This window comes from Herpailurus yagouaroundi, unplaced genomic scaffold, assembly GCF_014898765.1.
Source record: "Herpailurus yagouaroundi ecotype Mexico unplaced genomic scaffold, PumYag 183, whole genome shotgun sequence".
In the NCBI taxonomy this organism is placed as follows: domain Eukaryota; kingdom Metazoa; phylum Chordata; class Mammalia; order Carnivora; family Felidae; genus Herpailurus; species Herpailurus yagouaroundi.
Genome location: NW_024412414.1, coordinates 3,557,384 through 3,572,436, shown reverse-complemented (window position 1 = coordinate 3,572,436; position 15,053 = coordinate 3,557,384). Strand labels below are relative to the sequence as shown.

General features: G+C 38.5%; 1 protein-coding gene across 4 annotated transcripts in view; it reads left to right on the top strand.

Moving 5' to 3' along the window:
• The window catches only part of ATG7 (autophagy related 7), a 247,595-nt gene that overhangs the window by 176,128 nt on the left and 56,414 nt on the right, over window positions 1-15,053 (top strand). The window lies entirely within an intron of this gene.

Sequence of the window (15,053 nt, the reverse complement as noted above, 5' to 3'; positions counted from 1 at the left end):
TTCTCTCCTATGTTTAACCCCTCTTTTTGTATACTTTCCTAGAAGCAAGGCTATGATCTCCAAGTGGAATTTCTGTAAACTCAATTCCAGCATGCCCCAGTTAAAAGAATCCTAAAACAGCAATTTTCCAAGCATGCAATCAAGGGCTATGATTCCTGTTCTCAGGATTATAGCTTTGGGAACTTTGCAGTGTAGACTCCTGTGCACTGTGGCTGCTGAGGGAGGGGCCTAACACCTACTGTGTATTCTATCAGGCTTGTCCTACATAGGTGCTTTGCTATTTCAGGTGGTATCATTTCCTACCTTCTCACCCTCCATCTACTACCCCGCTTGGATTAATCTTCTTCAAACACTGGTTGTTACTGATCACTGCTGTGACCAAACACCTTCCTCTGATCAAAGCTCCAAACTCTTCAGCTGCTTCTCCAGCCCCGTCTTGGCCAGGCCCCCCCCACAGCGGGGCGGACCACTGTCCTCACCATCTCCAGAACAGGCCATATTGATTCCCAATCTTCTTTGTTCTTATAAAAGCTCTCCTCCTGTCTTTGGTTCAGGCATGCCCACCCTGCAGGAGCCCGGCCAGTCCCACTTGTTTGACTCTGTCCTAGGCCGTGCTGCAGCCTGGCTGTACATCCCTCAGGCTGATCTCCTGAAATGTGTGCTGATTCTATGAGAGTGTACAACTGCAGCCATTGACATCCTGATTGCATCACTGTTCTGAGCTCTGGTCTCTGAAACTCAGCTATGAGCTCCCAGAGAAGTTCTCAGACTTTCTCAGTTCACAGTGCTCTCAGAGTCTCAGGGATTATTTCACAGAGCCACTGGGCCAAAAGAAATAGAGGGAGGTTTCATTTATGAAGCATTTAGGACTCAATAAGTAGTCCTGTCCTAACAGTTGAATAGCTCTTTGAAAACATACTGCACACAAATGGAAAGAAAACATCACTGTTTTATTCTGAAATAAACACAATTATTTACTAATAGGTTATAGGTTCCTGTTGGGTACTGCACAGCTTCCCCAAGCTTGGAATCAGATGGGACACTGACACATTCCTTTCATGTTCTATGTTTTCACATAATACTTTTATAATACGACTGCCCAAAACCCAGTTTTGCAAAGATACGAGATCATCAAAAAGAATATAGCACAAACTAAAATGTTGAAGCTGTAAACTACCTTGATTTGGTAGTTTCTGCAGTGCCTGGCAGATACTGTGTATCATGTTTTCCTGAAATTTTTAAAATATCCCATCCCATGGTACAAATTCACTGCAGTGCCCCGAGGCACTGAGGCACACGCTTTGGGAACCACACCTCTAGTGTAATATCTCCCATGCTTCTCTTGTGTGTTCCCCAAAGTGCATTGAGCAATGCAATCCTCATAGTGGTAGCCAATTAATACTTTATGAGGATTTTAATCCTTGACCGTCTGATAGAGGCCATAAGCATCACAAAATCAGCAGTGCGTTGAGTTCTCTGGCATGGCAATAATTCAAGTTAAGTCCATTTCAGTATCTTTTGGGGGAATGTGTAAAGGAAATTCCTATACTAAATGGAGGTTGGCTTAAGTGTCCTTTAAATTCCATTCCACTGGTAAGGTTCTTTAATTCAGTAGAAGCCATATGTCATAGAGGATCGACATAAGCACAACGGTATGACAAGAGTGTTAAGTTTAAGGATGAAACATCTCAAACCCCTAGGCAAAAAATATAAAAATATTTGAATTCTAACTTGCTAAATTTGATAGGGAGGTAGAGACATAAAGCTGCTGTTTCCTTAATTAATAAGGTAGATTCATTGATAAACCGTTTTTCTTTCAGTTGCCACAGAAATTGGCCATATAGGAGGACACTGAGAAAACCGCAGTACATATCAGAAAAGTAGAAGTAGCATACACAAAAAAAATCTGATCATCTATAATACAACTAAAAAAATACAAATTAAGAAAAATCAACACATGAGAATAAAATGCCACTGGGAGTTTTAAAAAATCCTGTTGGGTCAGTGAGGAAATCAGAATGAAAATGGTAGATTATCTAGAAATAATGTGAACATGCTACACATAAATATTTTTTGACACACTAATATAATACTTAGGAAAATTTACCAACCTAAGTTCTCTTATGACAACAAAAATGAATGAAAATTAGAGAAATGGTGCATCAAACTTAGGACATTATAAAAAAAATTAACCCACAGATGGCAGAAGAAAAATCTTAGAAAAGTACCTCCAACACAGTAAGCACTTAATAGATGCTAGCCATTATTATTATTTACCTGTCACAAAAGTTGAGAAGTTTCTATTTGAATGGTACAGAAAACTCTCCTGGATATAGTACTAAATTTGAAAAGCAAGGCTCACTTTTGAGATAGCTGGGGAAGGTGGAATATGGACTCCATATTAGATGATTGATAGTATTGAATTAATGTTAATTTTCATGAGTATGGTGATGTCATTATGGGTGTGCAGGAAGGTGCCCTTATTCTTACAGGACACATGCTGGTTCATTCAGAAGTATCATGATGTCTGTTGTATACTTTTCAGTGATTCGGTAAAAAATAAACATAGATGAAGAGAAAAATGTGGGAAAATATCAATACATTTATGTGAATAGGATCAAGGTGTTGATTCAAGCTTCTCTAAGTTTGAAGCTTTGCAAAAGATAAAAAAGATATTACCAAAAACCAAGGTATAGGACATGTGTAGCATGTTTTTTAAGAACCATATGTGTGTATGTGTGTGTGTGTTTATATGTCTACATGCTTGTACAATGCGTGAACTCTAAGGGATATACCAGAAATTGAGTGATTGCTACTGGGGAAAGGAATTGGTTGGCTGGGGACAGGACTGGAAGGAAACTTAGCTTTTAAATTTGTACTGTATGCTTCCATTTTCTATCTTAATGGAAAAAATAAAGCTATTGTAATGTTTTTTGTTTTTTTTTAAACCCTATGTCCTGTGCTCAGTTTCACTGTTGTACCATCACTGTATAAATGAAATAATTTATGCCCAGGGTGGGGCAAAGACTACTTACGAAGTGCCTTCACTCTGTGCAGATTTCTTGGATGGTTCCCTCCTTGCTCTGTTGGGAGTCTGCTGCGGGTTTCCTGTGGGCCAGCAGCCTGAATGCCTCCTGCCCCAGCATCCGGCCCCCTCCCGCACACAGCACCCTTTGACTTTGGCTCTGTGGGAGTTTCATGAAGACGTTTTCACAGCTGGTGGAAGGTGGTGGGCAAATGGGACGGTCCTCAGAGGCAAAGGTGTGGGCTTCCTGTTTTTGCTGTGACTCAGATATGTGGGAGAGCATTTCTGTTCAACACTCTTAATAAATAACTTGCTCACCCTGACAAGTGAGACTCCCCAGTGCCAGAGTTCAGGACAAGAGGCACCTGATCCTCTAGGCTTCTTCATGGTGAAAACCAGAACTGAAAGTCTTTTGGATGTGGCTTGTGGTGCCAGTGATTTCGGAGCTGGAAGGGATATACCTGAGAGATCCAAACTATCCACTTTATAAATGAAGCCCCTGAGGCCAGCAGAGGTCCACTGACTTGGACGAGTGGCACAGCCGGTAACCAACCATACGTTCCCCTGAGCTATCTCTGCAGGGTTCTTTCCATGACCCTGCAGCCACCTGAGAGGCTGGGGACTCTGGGGCAGGTCTTAAACTCATTACACTGGGCAGATGCTTACTTTCTCTCAAAAGGGAAGGGTGCAGTGCAGTGTGGCCTAAAGGTCAGGGAGGGAGAGGGGGATGAGAAAGAAGGCACGGTTTACTAAAAACCGTTATTTTGTCCATGCAAGGTCTCACAGGGAACCCAATTCACCTCTTACTTGAAAGAGACTGATAAACTTGTGAGGATTTTATCCTTTGCCCTCAGAGTATTAAAATACTAACACTGAAGACTTTACATAGAATATTTGAGAACTTTTTTTTCACTTAACTTTATTAAGAAAGACTTCAGGGGACGCCTGGGTGGCTCAGTCAGTAGACGTCTGACTTCAGCTCAGGTCATGATCTCACAGTTCGTGAGTTTGAGCCCCACATCAGGCTCTGTGCTGACAGCTCAGAGCCTGGAGCCTGCTTCGGATTCTGTGTCTCCCTCTCTCTCTGCTCCTCCCCCACTCACACTCTGTCTCTCTCTCAAAAATAAATAAAAACATTAAAACAAAAAAAAATTTTTTTTTTAAAAGAAATACTTCAGGGGCGCCTAGGTGGCTCAGTCGGTTAAGCATCTGACTTCAGCTCAGGTCATGATCTTGAGGTTCGTGAGATCAAGCCCCGTGTTGGGCTCTGTGCTGACAGCTCAGAGCCTGGAGCCTGCTTCGGATTCTGTGTCTCCCTCTCTCTCTGCCCCTCCCCTGCTCATGCTCTCTCTCTCTTTCTCTCTCTCTCTCTTTCTCTCTCTCTCTCTCTCTCTCTCTCTCTCTCTCTGTCAAAAATAAATAAACATTAAAAACAAAAATTTTAAAAAAGAAAAAAGAAATACCTCAGGGGGCACCGGGGTGGCTCAGTCAGTTAAGCATGCCTCTTGGTTTTGGCTCAGGTCATGATCTCACGGTTCATGAGTTTGAGCCCCAAGACAGGCTCTGCACTGACAACGCGGGGCCTGCTTGGAATTCTCTCTGCCCGTCTCCCAATCATGCACTCTGTCTTTCTCAAAATGAATAAATAAACTTAAAAAAAAAATAAGGAAATACTTCAGACATGCAAAAAAGACTTAGTGAGTATAATGAAAACCTACATACTACACTCAGCCAAAGCAGGACATGGGCTATTTAATTGAAGTCCCGGCCCATTTACTGATCACAGGCCTTCCCTCTCCCCTCCCCGAGACGTAAGCCCCACCCTTAATATAGTACTTATCATTGCTCTGTGTGCCTTTATACCCTGACTGCATGTGTGATGTCTCCCTAGATAAGGTATCACCTTGTTTTCCATAAAACGTCATAGAGAGGGTGTCATGTTGTACATATCCTTCCACTATTATCTTTTTCCACTCAAGAGTATATGTTTGAGGAGGAGCCAAGGTGGTGGAACAGCATGGAAGTTTTTTGTGTGTCTCGCATCCATGAAATACAGCCAGACCAACACTAAACCATCCTACGCACCTAGAAAACTGATTCGAGGTTTAACACAACAATCTGCACAACCTGAACCACAGAATTCAGCAGGAATTCACCCCAAAAGAAAGAGCACGAAGAAATGACAGCCAGGGATTTAGCCAACACAGATACAACAAGATGTCTGAACCAGAATTTAGAATCACATAATAAGAATACTAGCTGGAGTCAAAAATAGAGTAGAATCCTTTTCTGCAGAGGTAAAGAAGTAAAAAATAGAATGAAATAAAAAATGCTATAACTGAGCTGCAATCATGGATGGATGCAGTGGCAGCAAGGATGGATGAGGCAGAATCAGCGATATAGAGGACAAACTTATAGAGAATAATGAAGCAGAAAAAAAAGGGGGGGAGATTAAAGCCAAAGAGCATGATTTAAGAATTAGAGAAATCAGTGACTCATTAAAAAGGAACTACATCAGAATCATAGGGGGTCTCAGAAAATGAAGAGAGAGAAAAAGGGGTAGAAGGGTTATGTGAGCAAATCATAGCAGAAAACTTTCCTAACCTGGGGAAAGACACCCATATCAAAACCCAGGAAGCACAGAGGACTCCCATAAGATTCAACAAAAACCAGCCATCAACAAGGCATATCATAGTCAAATTCACAAAATACTCAGCAAGGAGAGAATCATGAAAGCAGCAAGGGGAAAAAAGTCCCTGACCTACAAGGGAAGACAGATCAGGTTTGCAGCAGACTATCCACAGAAACTTGGCAGGCCAGAAAGGAGTGGCAGGATATATTCAGTGTGCTGAATCAGAAAAATATGCAGCCAAGAATTCTTTATCCAGCAAGGCTGTCATTCAAAATAGAAGGAGAGATAAAAAGTTTCCCAGACAAACAAAAGTTAAAGGAGTGTGTGACCACTAAACCAGCCCTGCAAGAAATTTTAAGAAATTCTCTCTGAGGGGAGAAAAGATAAAACACACACACACACACACACACACACACACACCAAAAGCAAAAAAGATTAGAAAGGCCCAGAGAACACCACCAGAAACTCCAACTCTACAGGCATCATAATGGCAATAAATTCATATCTTTCAGTACTCACTCTAAATGTCAATGCACTCAATGCTACAATCAAAAGACATAGGGTAACAGAATGGATAAGAAAACAAGATCCATCTATATGCTGTTAATAAGAGACCCACTTTAGACCTAAAGACACCTTCAGATTGAAAATAAGGGGATGGAGAACCATCTATTATGCTAATGGTCAACAAAAGAAAGCCCAAGTAGCCATACTTATATCAGACAATCTAGACTTTAAAATAAAGATTGTATCAAGAGATGCAGAAGGGCATTATATCATAATCAAGGGGTCTACAGACCAAGAAGACTTAACAGTTGTAAACATCTATGCGTCAAGTGAGAGCACCCAAATATATAAATCAATCACAAACATAAACTCATCGATAGTAATACCATAATAGTAGGAGACTTCAACACCCCACTCACAGCAATGGACAGATCATCTAATCAAAAAATCAACAAGGAAACAGTGGCTTTGAATGACACACTGGACCAGATGGACGTAACAGATATATTCAGAACATTTCATCCTAAAGCAGCAGAATGTATGTTCTCCAGTGCACATGGAACGTTCTCCAGAATAGACCATATACTGGGACACAAATCAGCCCTAAGTAAGTACAAAAAGATCGAGATCATACCATGCATATTTTCAGACCACAACACTATGAAACTCGAAATCAGCCACAAGAAAAAATTTGGAAAGGTAACAAATACTTGGAGACTGAAGAACATTCTACTAAAGAATGAATGGGCTAATCAAGCAGTTAAAGAGGAAATTAAAAACTATATGGAAGTCAATGAAAATTATAACACCACAACCCACAACCTCTGGGTCGCAGCAAAGGCGGTCATAAGAGGAAAGTATATAGTAATCCAGGCCTTCCTAAAGGAAGAAAGGTCTCAGATACATAACCTAACCTTACACCTTAAGGAGCTGGAAAAAGAACATCAAATAAAACCCCAAACCAGCAGAAGACAGGAAATAATAAAGATTAGAGCAGAAATTAATGCTGTCGAAACCAAAAAAACAGTAGAACAGATCAATGAAACCAGAAGCTGGTTCTTTGAAAGAATTAACAAAATTGATAAACTACTAGCCAGTTTGATCAAAAAGAAAAAGGAAATGACCCAAATAAATAAAATCAAGAATGAAAGAGGAGAGATCACAACCAGCACAGCAGAAATGAAAACAATAATAAGAGAATATTATGAGCAATTATATGCCAATAAAATGGGCAATCTGGAAGAAATGGACAAATTCCTAGAAACATATACACTACCAAAACTGAAACAGGAAGAAATAGAAACTTCGAACAGACCCATAACCAGTAATGAAATCGAATTAGTAATCAAAAATCTGCCAAAACACAAGAGTCCAGGGCCAGATGGCTTTCCAGGGGAATTCTACCAAACATTTAAAGAAAAGTTAACACCTTTTCTTTAAGCTGTTCCAAAAAATAGAAATGGAAGGAAAACTTCCAAACTCTTTCTATGAAGCCAGCATTACCTTGATTCCAAAACCAGAGACCCCACTAAAAAGGAGAACTATAGACCCATTTCCCTGCTGAACATGGATGCGAAAATTCTCAACAAGATATTAGCCAACCGGATCCAACAATACATTTAAAAAATTATTCACCATGACCAAGTGGGATTTATACCTGGGATGCAGGGCTGCTGGTTCAATATTCGCAAAACAATCAATGTGATTCATCACATCAATAAAAGAAAGGACAAGAACCACATGATCCTCTCAATGGATGCAGAGAAAGCATTTGACAAGATACAGCATCCTTTCTTGATAAAAAAAAAACCCTTAAGAAAATAGGAATAGAAGGATCATACCTTGAGATCATAAAAGCCATATATGAAAGACCCAATGCTGATATCATCCTCTATGGGGAAAAACTGAGAGCTTTTCCCTCAAGGCCAGGAACATGACAGGGATGTCCACTCTCACCACTGTTATTCAACATAGTACTGGAAGTCTTAGCCTCAGCAATCAGATAACAAAGAAATAACAGGCATCCAAATTGGCCAGGAGGAGGTCAAACTTTCACTCCACAGATGACATGATACGCTATATGGAGAACCCAAAAGATTCCACCAAAAAACTGCTAGAACTGATCCATGAATTCAGCAAAGTGGCAGGATATAAAATTAATGCACAGAAGTCAGTTGCATTCCTATACACCAACAGTGAAGCAACAGAAAGAGAAATGAAGGAATCAATCCCATTTACAATTGCAAATACCTAGGAATAAATCTAACCAAAGAGGTGAAAAATCTATACACTGAAAACTATAGAAAGCCTATGAAAGAATTTGAAGAAGATACAAAAAAATGGAAAAAGATTCCATGCTCCTGGATAGGAAGAACAGATATTGTTAAAATGTCGATACTACCCAAAGCAATCTACATATTCAATGAAATCCCTATCAAAATAACACCATTCTTCACAGAGCTAAAACAAATAATCCTAAAATTTGTATAGAACAAGAAAAGACCCCAAATAGCCAAAGCGATCTTGAAAAAGAAAACCAAAGCAGGAGTCATCACAATCCCAGACTTCAATCTATACTATAAAGCTGTAATTATCAAGACAGTATGGTACTGGCACAAGAACAGACACTCAGATCAATGGAACAGAACAGAGAACCCAGAAATGGACCCACAAACGTATGGCCAACTAATCTTTGACAAAGCAGGAAAGAATATCAAATGGAATAAAGACAGTCTCTTCAGCAAGTGGTGCTGGGAAAACTGGACAGCGACATGCAGAAGAATGAACCTGGACTACTTTCTTACACCATACACAAAAATAAACTCAAAATGTATGAAAGACCTCAATGTAAGACAGGAAGCCATCAAAATCCTCGAGGAGAAAGCAGGCAAAAACCTTTTTGACCTTGGCCACAGCAACTTCTTACTCAACACATCTCCAGAGGCAAGAGAAACAAAAGTAAAAATGCACTACGGGGACCTCATCAAAATAAAAAGCTTCTGCACAGCGAAGGAAACAATCAGCAAAACTAAAAGACAACCAACAGAATGGGAGAAGATATTTGCAAACTACATATCAGATAAAGGGTTAGTATCCAAAATCTATAAAGAACTTATCAAACTCAACACCCAAAAAACAAATAATCCAGTGAAGAAATGGGTAAAAGACATGAATAGACACTTCTCCAAAGAAGACTTCCAGATGGCCAACCGACACATGAAAAAATGCTCAACATCACTCATCATCAGGGAAATACAAATCAAAACCACAATGAGATACCACCTTACACCTGTCAGAATGGCTAACATTAACAACTCAGGCAACAACAGATGTTGGCGAGGATGTGGAGAAGGAGGATCTCTTTTGCATTGTTGGTGGGAAGGCAAGCTGGTGCAGCCACTCTGGAAAACAGTATGGAGGTTCCTCAAAAAACTAAAAATAGAACTACCCTACGACCCAGCAATTGCACTACTAGGCATTTATCCACGGGATACAGGTGTGCTGTTTCGAAGGGACACATGCACCCCTGTGTTTATAGCAGCACTATCAACAATAACTAAAGTATGTAAAGAGCCCAAATGTCCATCGATGGGTGAATGGATAAAGAAGATGTGGTATATATATACACAATGGAGTATTACTCAGCAATCAAAAAGAATGAAATCTTGCTATTTGCAATTACGTGGATGGAACTAGAGGGTACTATGCTAAGTGAAATTAGAGAAAGACAAAAATCATATGAGTTCACTCAAATGAGGACTTTAAGAGACAAAACAGATGAACATAAGGGAAGGGAAGCAAAAATACTATAAAAACAGGGAGGGGCACAAAACAGAAGAGACTCATAAATATGGAGAACAAACTGAGGGTTACGGGAGAGGTTGTGGGAGGGGGAATGAGCTAAATAGGTAAGGGGCATTAAGGAATCTACTCCTGAAATCATTGTTGCACTATATGCTAACTAATTTGGATATAAATTTTAAAAAATAAAAAATAAAATTAAGAAAAGAGTATGTTTTTGAGATTCATCCATACTGCTGCGTGTAGCCCCAGTTCAGCCATTTTCACCAGGGCAGAGCATTTTATTGATCACATATTTGCAAACATATCCATTCTTCTGTTTTAACCATTTAGGTTGTTTTCAACCTTCGATTCAAACAATGGCCCAACAAACATCTTTGCACTTGTTCCTTGTGCACACAGTATTCACCTTTTCTCACTATTGCTGTATCCTTCATTGATCTACACAAAGAACAAATGGTTCTGTCCCTTTTTTGAGAAATTCATGATTCAAGGGTGCCTGGGTGGCTTAGTTGGTTAAGTGTCTGACTTTGGCTCAAGTCATGATCTCACAGTTTGTTGGTTCGAGCCCGGCATCAGGCTCTGTGGAAACAGATCAGAACCTGGAGCCTGCTTCAGATTCCGTGTCTCCCTCTCTTTCTGCCCCTCCCCCACTAGCACTCTGTCTCTCTCTCTCTAAACTAAACATTAAAAAAAATTCATGATTCAAGAAAGTGGGTGTTTCTCTGAGAGACAGCACTTTGATTTACCTCAGGGTTTTAATTTGGAGAATGCTGTATTAAATCACCTGGGAATTTTTTTTCCTCCAAATTAACTCAGGTCTTTACCACAGACCTACTGAAGTTGAAATGTCTCTGTGGGGAAGAAAAGCTCCTTTGGAGAAGCTCCTAATGACTGAAGCCCTCCACTGATTTACCACCCAGCTGTACTTAGGCAGTCTACGCACCCACACACATATCTTACTAGACTCTGGTTATGGTGCTCAAGAAAGTGGGCAGACCCTGTGAGAGGAAATGACCTTTCAGCAGAGTACCCACTGTGATCATCAGACACCACTGTGGTGCAGTCCTGGCCTGCTGGTGATACCATTTGACTTCCATCCATATCATCCCTTTTAGGCACCTGTATTTATGGCAGGTTGGCTGATTTGTATTTCGTCTGTGTTAGAAGAGGCTCATCCTCTGTATCCCTTCCAGACCTAATATCTTCCAGTCTCTTTTTCTTGCCTGATTGCCCTAGACATGCCCTATTAACTTTTAGACCTTAATTCTAGTTCATATTGTGACTTCTCCTTGGGCCTGCAGGTTAGTTAGACATGTGTTGCTTAATTTCCAGGCATTTGGAGGTTTTTCTTATCTTTCTGTTCTCGTACTTTAATTCATTTCCACAGTGGTCAGAAAACATGATTTTAATCCTTTGACATTTGTTGAGATCTACTCTATGGTTAAGAATATAATCTATTTGGGTAAATGTGCCATGTGCACTTGAAAAGAATCTATATCCTGCAGTTGTTGCCTATATAATTCTATGTCAGTTAAATTGAGTGGATTAGTCGTGTTCAAATCTTCTGTATCCTTGCTGATTTTTTGTCTGCTGATTCTGTTAGTGAGAGGTGTGTTAAAATTTCCGGTGGTGACTGTAGATTTGTCTGTACCTTTTTCTTATTCTCAGCTTTGTTTTTTCTTCAAGAACTTATAAGCTACGTTATTTGATGCATAAATGTTTAGGGTAGTGATATCTTTCTGTGGCATTGACCCTTTTATCATTGTGAAATGTCTCTAGTTCTCCCTTGTGATAACTCTTACTTTAATATCTGTTTATCTAATATTGATGTAACAGAACTTCTTTTTGTTATTTGCATGGTATAAAATCAAAAGTGAATTGCTGGGTTTTTGTAGTTGTATCTGTGTTTCTTAAAGTCCAATATAATAGTTTTTGTCTTTTAATTAGGTTGGTTATGCCATTTACATGTAACTACTGGTTTAGTTAGGTTTAATTCTCTTGTCATTTGTTTTATCTGCTCTGTTTTTTTTTTTCTCCTTTGCTTGTTTTTCTTTGCCTTTATTTTACTTATTTATTTTAAATATTTTTCTTTTTTATTCTTTTTTTTAAGTAAACTCTACCCCTAACATGGAGCTCAAGCTCATGAAATTTCCAAATTAATCTATTACAGTTTCCCTCACCATTGCCCAAGTAAGCAAGAAACTTAAAACAGTGTATTCCATTTTCTCCTTACCAACTTTTTGTTATACTTGCCATATATTTTATTTCTATGTAAGGGATAAACCGCACAAACCATTATTATTGTTGTTGTTGTTTTAATGGTCAGTTGTCTTTATATTTACCCATATTTTTACATTTTGTAGCTACTGATTCTTTCTTAAAATTGTATGCTTCCATATCAGAGCTTTTGCCCTTGAGCCTGAAGAACATTCCACCATATATTCATCATATTCTTTAGTATTACTTGTAGAGCAATTCTCTACAAGAAATGAACACTTGTTTTTTTGTTCTTCTGAGAGCATCTTTACTTCACATTTCTTTCTAAAGGGCATCCTCCTTGGGTATAGAATTTTTGGTTGACTTTTTTTCCTTCAGAACTTTAAAAATTTTTTACTTTGTGTATTTTTTCTTAAGAAGCCAACATTCTTTTTTTTTTTTTCACTTTTTTAAAAAATTCCAGTATCGTTAACATATAGTATTCTATTAGTTTCAGGTATCTCAATATAGTGATTCAAAAGTTCTGTACATCTAGACATGACTCAGTGCTCATCATGATAAGTGTGCTCTTTAAAAAAAATTTTTTTTAAAGTTTATATTAAGAGAGAGAGTGCATAAGTAGGGAAGGGGCAGAGAGAAGGAGAGAGAAAGACTCCCAAGCAGGCTCTACAATGTCAGTGCAGAGCCCAATGCAGGCCTCGAACTCACTAAACGTGAGATCATGACCTGAGCTGAAATCAAGAGTTTGGATGCTTAACCGACTGAGCCACCCAGGCACTCCACTAAGTGTACTCTTAATCCCCTTCACCTATTTCATCCATTCCCCCACCCATTTCCCCTCTGGTGACCATCAGTTTTCAATAGAGTCTGTTTTTGTTTGTCTTTCTCCTTGTTTGGTTTCTTAAATTCCACATACGAGTGAAATCATATGGCATTTGTCTTTCTCTGACTTATTTCACTTAGCATTATACCCTCTGGATCCATCCATATTGTTGCAAATGGCAAGGCTTCATTCTTTTTTATGGCTGAGTAATATTCCTGTGTGTGTTTGTGTGCACGCGCACATGTGTGTGTGTGCCACATCTTCTTATTCATTCATCTATCGATGAATGCTGTCATAATTTGGCGACTGTAAATAATGCTGCTATAAACATAGGAGTGCATTTATCCCTTTGATTTAGTGTTTTCATATTCTTTGGGTAAATACCCATTAGTAGAATTACTGGATCATATGGTAATTCTATTTTTAATTTTTTAAGGAACCTCCAAACTGTTTTCCACAGTGGCTGTGCCAGTTTTGCATTCCCACCAACAGTGCAGGAGAGTACCTTTTCTCTACATCCTTGCCAACATTTGTTGTTTCTTGTGTTTTTTACTTTAGCCATTCTGACAGATGTGAAGTGATAACCTCATTGTGGTTTCGATATACATTTCCCTGACAGTGAGTGGTGTTGAATATCTTTTCGTGAGTCTGTTGGCCATCTGGATGTCTTCTTTGGAGCATTGTCTGTTCATGTCTTCTGCCCATTTTTAAATTAGGTTATTTTATTTTTTGGTGTTGAGTTATATAAATTCTTTATATATTTTAAATGATAACCCTTTATATGTCATTTGCAAATATCTTCTCCCATTCAGTAGGTTGCCTTTCAGTTTTGTTGATTGTTTCCTTTGATGCACAGAAGTTTTTAATTTTGATATAGTCTCAACAGTTTATTTTTGCTTTTGTTTCCCTTGCCTCAGGAGACATATCTAGAAAAATGTTGCTATGTTCCATGTCAGAGACGTTATTGCCTATGCTCTCTTCTAGGATTTTTATGGCTTCAGGTCTCACATTTAGGTCCTTAATCCACTTAGAGTTAATTTTTAGTGTGTGGTGTAATAAAATGGTCCAGTTTCATTTTTTTGCATGTAGCCATCCAGTTTTCTCAATACCATTTGTCGAAAGGACTGTCTTTTTCTCATTGCATGTTCTTGCCTCCTTTGTTAAAGATTAATTGACCATATAATTGTGGGTTTATTTCTTTTTCATTGATCTATGTATCTATTTTTGTGCCAGTAACATACTTTATGATTATTACAGCTTTGTAGTGTATCTTGAAATCTAGGATTATGGTACCTCCAGTTTTGTTCTTTTTTCTTTTTTTTTTTTTTTTCCTTTAAGAATTGCTTTAGTTATTTGGGGTCTTTTGTGGTTCCATGCAAATTTTAGGATTATTTGTTTTAGTTCTATGAAAAATGCTATTGATATTTTGATAGGAATTACATTAAATTTGTTCTTCCAATCCATGTGAAAGGAATATATTTCCATTTGTTTCTATCATTTTGAATTTCTTTCATCAGTGTTTTATAATTTTCAGAGTACAGGTCTTTTAACTCTTTGGTTAAGTGTATTCCCAGGTATTTAATCATTTTTGGTGAAATTGTAAATGAGATTGTTTTCTTAATTTCTCTTTCTGATACTTAATTATTAGTGTACAGAAATGCAGTGGATTTCTCTATATCATTTTTTTATCCTGAGACCTTACTGAATTTATTTATCAATTCTAGTAGTTTTTTGATGGAGTCTTGGGGGCTTTTTATATATAGTACTATGTCATCTGCAAATAGTGAAAGTTTTACTTCTTCCTTATCAGTTTGGATTCCTTTTATTCCTTTTTCTTATCTGATTACTGTGGTTAGGACTTCTAGTACTATGCTAAATAAAAGTGGTGAGAGTGGACATGTTTGTGTCCCCTGCTTTGGGGGAAAACCCTCAGTTTTGCCCCAGTAAGGATGTTAGCTGTGAATTTTTCATAGATGGCCTTTATTATGTTGAGGTTTGTTCCCTCTAAACCTACTTTGTTGAGAGTTTTTATCATGAATGGGTAT